Source organism: Leptonychotes weddellii, chromosome 2 (genome assembly GCF_054177405.1).
Source record: "Leptonychotes weddellii isolate Sample4059 chromosome 2, ASM5417740v2, whole genome shotgun sequence".
Classification (NCBI taxonomy): domain Eukaryota; kingdom Metazoa; phylum Chordata; class Mammalia; order Carnivora; family Phocidae; genus Leptonychotes; species Leptonychotes weddellii.
Genome location: NC_138370.1, coordinates 168,753,697 through 168,759,930, shown reverse-complemented (window position 1 = coordinate 168,759,930; position 6,234 = coordinate 168,753,697). Strand labels below are relative to the sequence as shown.

Here is a 6,234-nt window from a genome sequence, read left to right as displayed (position 1 = left end):
CTTCATGAACCCTTGCCTTATTTATTTATATATGTATTTATTTAATTATCAACACCTGGCATAGAACCTGGCTATTTTAAGTAATTTCACTGACTTAGAGGAATGGAAGGGAGGAAGGGAAGAAAGAAGGAATGATATCCTTTTGTATGGTGTTTGAGGAGTGCCTTCAGTGGGCAAGAATGCACCCATGAGAATTGATGGCCCCCATTTCAATAAGATCAACAGGAAAACCATCCCAGCACAAAGCCATTAGCTTCTCATAGACCTGAGACTCCATCATGACTGCTGCATAGAGAGACCTTGCTTCAGATTTCAATGAGACTCAGTTATCTGAGTAAGTAGAAGACTCCCTCAAAGCTACACAAGAGAGGGTTTATTTACAAACACTGTAAATTGTCTAGCTCTCCATTTTTCTAAATTTGTTCCCATCTTTGGTTTTCTACAGTCCCGCTAAAAGACTGAAGTCTTTTCAGTTTGGTGGGAACAAAGTCATTGGACTCACAACTATTTTAGCCCAGCAGATTAAGAGTAGGAGCTCTGGGATTCTGGCTCTACTATTAGCTCTGTGGTTTTAGGCCAGCTGCTTAACACTTCTCTGCCTCAGTTTGTTCATGTGTGAAATGAGGACAATAATAGAGTTTTTACCATAGACTTGTAAAGTGGATTAAATCTTTAGAATAGCACTGTGCATGTAAGAGAGTACTAGGTAAATGTTAATATTTAATATTATAAATTGTTAACAGTTAAAATTATGTGTTAGTTAACATATAGCCAAGAACTACTGAATTCCTTTTCTTCATTCCATCCTTCCTTAAATAGGAAGAATGCAGGTGCCTCTGTTTTAATTATCATAACATTGCTTATTTTAGAAGTCATGGGATTAAATATATTGGCTACATTGAGGATATATTTTCACCTTCTGCATAAATATGTCTACACTTAACTTAAAAAATAGGAGTTTTTTCATCTTTGAATCCTCTGTGGTATTTGTTGCCTCAGAGTCTATATTGGCAATGGTGAAACTTGGCAAGATAGCCGAACTTGTATAATGGCAGAGAAATGGCAGAACAACCTTGCCTATGATTCATAAAATTTAAATAAGGCAGTATCTGTCAGACACACCAGGACATTTTTTTTCTATACTGGACTGAGCTGAACACAAGTATAAAGCTTATTATCAATCTCATTTTCAGTTCCTTTGAAATCTTGTTATGAGTCTCCCCTATCTAAGGAGACCAGCCATCAGAGAACAGTCTATGTGTCATAGGGAATTAGGTTAAAAAAATGCTTACAGAAATTCAGTATCCATCGTTCTCTTTCCATTCTATTATTAAGAGGGCATATCTTATCCTCCTTAATAAATGAACCACAGAAGGCTCTAAAGAGGGTGGGACCTTTAGACTGGCAAGGGATGCCTGATGTTTCACCATGGACAGATTCCAGATTATGTCCCCAAGAAGGATGAATAAATAACAAGTCAATAGATCATCTTTCATTTACACTTAAAGTCAACAAACCAATATTTTTTTTACACATGGGTTGTGCCTAAATTTGAACACTCATGATTATTAATAAAAGGGAGACTATGCTAGTATTCACAAGCAATTTGGGCCCACAGACATCTCACAGTCTTACCAGAACCAAGTTCCCAAGTCCCTCAAGGAAATAGAAACTGCTAGCCAAAGAGTTTTCTCACTTTTTCCACAGCCCCTCTCTCCAGATTCCTCTGGACACCTGCTGAAGCATTCCATCCATCTTCTTGAAGGTTAGGGGAAACAACTGGACTCACAGTGAGCAAGACTGAAACAGGACATGGGGTGTAACTCAGGAGACGGGAGTTTTGCTTGGTTTTGCCATTTCCTAGCTGTGTTTCCTCATGAATTCAGTTAACTTTAACTTTCATTTACTCAATAATAATATTGCACCCTCCCTCCATCTCACAGAGTTACTCTGAGGATATTAGAATTTTCTAGAAAATGTTGTGTAGACAGTTCTAAGCTGCAAAGTGACATGCAGATGTCACTCTGACTCCACTTGTTCCATAGCATGGGAGTTAGGTGCACGTGGCCTCTTGTGTTAGACCACCTGAGTTTAAATCCAGGCTCCCACCCACTAACTGTGACCCTGAACAAGTTCATGTTTCCGTTTCCTCATCTGTGAAGTATGAATTGGAAGGGCACCTGCATGGCCCTTAGAACAATGCCTAAAACTTCAAAAGCATTCCATAAAAGTTTGGTTATGATCCAGAAAGGATTTTTTTTAAGTGGCTACCCTTTGACTATGTGTGAGTTTGCAGGATGCCAAGGAATGGATAAGATCTACATCCCACCTTTGGAGGTCTCACAGACTTGTGAAGGGCGGACACTCAGATAAACAAGTGTTATGATGGAGATACAATGGGATAAAGCATAGGGCACAGATTCACTCCTAATCCCCTGCTCTGTCCTTTTGCTCTTACTCAGTTTCCCCACTCTCCCAAGACAGATTATTTTGATAACTGCATCCATTGTCATGGCTTCAGCTATCAACGGCACATGAACAGAGTCAAGACCCCTAGCCCAGAATTCCACTCTCACTGCAAGATACCTCCATGTAGCTTACTCTCTTCCCCCTGTACCTGACCTGGTACCTGTTTCAACTAACCCTTCAACCTCGTCATTGACTAAACTATGATGATTCTATCACAGAAATGTTATGCCCCACTTCACGACTCCTATACACACCTACTACATTCATCTTAATTGTTACAAGAGCTTCTTCAGCATCTTGATGCCTGTAGTCTCAACCTCCCTTCCCCCATCCTCTCCCCATTCAGTCACCTGAGTTATTCTAAAGCTGTTATCTGTTCACAATAATCCCTCTAGGAAATCTTCAGTGGCTTCCTATTGCTGATCCAACAGTGTCTTCTTAGGCCTATAGGACTTTTAACATAAGTCTCAGGCTCCTTTCTACTTTTTTCCATATTTCTCAGACCTCAACACACAAAAAAATTGAATGCATCTTTCCAGAACACATCTATACCCTCTATACCTCTCCACTTTTGCTCTTGTTGATCCTTCTATTTCAAATGTCTTATCTGCCATCCATCCATCCACTCACCTTCTTTCTCATCCTTCAGTGTTCAGCCCAAATGCCACCCACCACATATCACTTTCCCTGATTAGTAAATCTATTGTTCTTTCATATGGATTTACACTTCCATGTAGGTTGAACCAAATGAATTGGCAGTTTTTGGTAAGTCAAAAATGGTCAAATAGCAGTAATTTAATATACTCCTCTTCTGATAGATTTATCCCACTTCATTAGACTTCTTAATTTAAATGTATTCCTCACGTACCCCGTCTTCTTCACCATTGCATGCCCAGTGCCCAGCAGAGTGCCAGACAAGAAGTAGATGCTCACAAAATACTTACAGAATTCAAGGTGATTGCTATGTACGGATCATAATACTTTGTTGGCCTCCCTTAAATCTTGGTCTCAATCTTTCTCTCAGGTTCCTGGGGTCTGACAAGGGAAAAGCTAGTCACTTGGGGCTATCTCCTCAAGTCAGGAATAAAGAATTTTTCCCCCCCTTTTCCATCAGGACCCTGCTCTCTCTACCTACCAACTAATAATTACCTAACCCAGATAGGGAAAAATCTATCTCCAGGCCCATCCTTCTTTTAAGCAGCAGGTATATAATTTGTAATGTTACTATTCACTATATTCATTCATTCATTCACTCACTCATTCATTCATTCAGTCAGTCATGGGGATCTGATTGGCACTGGGAATATAGCAGTAAATAAGGCAACTAGAGATGATGAATTTGAAATACTTTGCTCTTTGTGCCTAGTCTTCAAACATTTTTCCTCAAGAATCACCCAGAGAAATTTTGAACATTTAAAAAATCTTGTATATTTGAAGTTTTTTTTTAATTTTTTTATTAACATATAATGTATTATTTGTTTCAGGGGTACAGGTATGTGATTCATCAGTCTTACACAATTCACAGCACTCACCATAGTACCTACCCTCCCCAGTGTCCATCACCCAGCCACCCCATCCCTCTCACCCCCCTCCACTACAGCAACCCTCAGTTTGTTTCCTGAGATTAAGAGTCTCTTATGGTTTGTCTCCCTCTCCAGTTTCATCTTGTTTCATTTTTCCCTCCCTTCCCCTATGATTTTTGTCTCGTTTCTCAAATTCCTCATATCACTGAGATCATATGATACTTGTCTTTCTCTGATTGACTTATTTCGCTCAGCATAATACCCTCTAGTTCCATCCATGTCATTGCAAATGGCAAGATTTCATGTTGGGAAAATTGGACAACCAAATGCAGAAGAATGAAACCAGACCATTTCCTTACACCACACACAAAAATAGACTCAAAATAGATGAAAGACCTAAATGTGAGACAGGAATCCATCAAAATCCTAGAGGAGAACACAGGCAGCAACCTCTTCGACCTCAGCCACAGCAACTTCTTCCTAGAAACATCACCAAAGGCAAGGGAAGCAAGGGCAAAAATGAACTATTGGGGCTTCATCAAGATAAAAAGCTTTTGCACAGCAAAAGAAACAGTCAACAAAACCAAAAGAAAACTGACAGAATGGGAGAAGATATTTGCAAATGACATATTTGAACAGTTGTAAGTGTTTTATATATTTGGGATGCCCAGGTGGCTCAGTCAATCGAGCGTCTGCCTTCGGCTCAAGTCATGATCCCACGGTCTTGGCATCGAGTCCCACTTCGGGCTCCTTGCTGGGCAAGGAGCGTGCTTCTCCTTCTGGCTACTGCTCCCCTGCTTGTGCTTTCTCTTTCTCTCTCTCTCTCTGACAAATAAATAAAATCTTTAAAAAAAAAAAAGTGTATTGTACATTTTAAGTCACCTAAAAATTTTTATCATAAGTTCAAATTGTTGCAAAGGATGTAATTTTAGCATATATTTAAACATAATGACTATATCATTTCAAATGTATACAATGAAATTTGAATATTATAATAATTTAATACCCATGACCCGCTATTAAAAATATACTAAAAAGTTATTTTGGAAATTTTAGATCTTTCCTTTTTCTCTTTGAGCTCACATTTCCAATATACTTTTTCCCTGGATTTTATACATATACATGAAATCAAAACTGTGGAACTGCATATTTAGCTCAATTTATGGAAATTGTCCATCATATATCTTACTGGCAAACCAATAAGCTAAATTACACTTTCTTTCAGAAAAATTCTGCCTTTATCTTTCTAGTTCAAATAAATGTACTAATAAGCATTGCAATATTATAAAAACATTGAGAAATAAGTTACAAAATGAATCTTGTAGGATTATGAAAAGTAGTCAAGTTTAAAATAATATAGATCAAATATAAATAATACATGTTCATAAATTGTAAAAGATGAATCAATATGCTAGTTCTCATTAACCAATTTGTAATAGAGTGATGAGTGTACAGCTTATGAAATAATGATGGTGTCATTCTTCCAATAAGAATGTGTGTCTCTCTGCAGTTGAAAGACAGAGAATGGTAGAATGAAACAAACTTGATCCAACTACATGCCATCTGAGAGACACCCTAGATGCAAAGATACAAATAAGTGGGAAGTAAAAAGATAGAAAAATATGGACCATGCAAACAGTATCCAAAAGAGAGCTGGAGTGGCTAAACGAGTATCTCACAAAATAGACTGAAAGACAAAAATTTGTTCCTAAAGACAAAAAAAAGGGGGGGGGTGCCATAGTAATAAGAAAGACAACCCATCAGGAATACAAAACAGTTAAAAACACAATGCACCTAACAACAGAGTCCCCCAGAACATGAAATAAGATACATAAATTAAAGGGAGAAATAGATGATTCAACAATGATATTTGGAAACTTCAATAACCCACTTTCAGTAGTGGATAGAACAACTTGGCACAAGATCAACAAGGAAATAGAAAACTTGAATACTATAAACCAACTAAATGTAACACATATCTATAGAACACTCTGGATCAACAACAGCAAAGTAGATCTTTTTCTCAAGTACACGTGGAACATCCTCGAAAACAGAGTATATGTTAAGAAGCTATAACACAAATCTCGGGGGGCGGAGCAAGATGGTGGAGGAGTAGGAGACCTGGATTTCGTCTGGTCTCAGGAATTCAGCTGGATAGGGATCAAACCATTCGGAACACCTAAGAACTCAACAGGAGATTGAAGAAAAGAAGAGCAACAACTCTCTCATCAGAAAAGCGACC

At 38.2% G+C, this 6,234-nt stretch overlaps 1 long non-coding RNA gene across 2 annotated transcripts in view; it reads right to left on the bottom strand.

Annotated features, from left to right (window-relative positions):
* Positions 1–2,546: 2,546 nt before the first annotated feature.
* The window catches only part of LOC115944669 (uncharacterized), a 16,415-nt gene continuing 12,727 nt past the window's right edge, over positions 2,547–6,234 (bottom strand). For both annotated transcript variants that reach the window (XR_014143092.1, XR_014143093.1), the window contains exon 3: positions 2,547–4,835. This is a non-coding gene — a long non-coding RNA (uncharacterized LOC115944669). The remainder of the gene's footprint in view (positions 4,836–6,234) is intronic.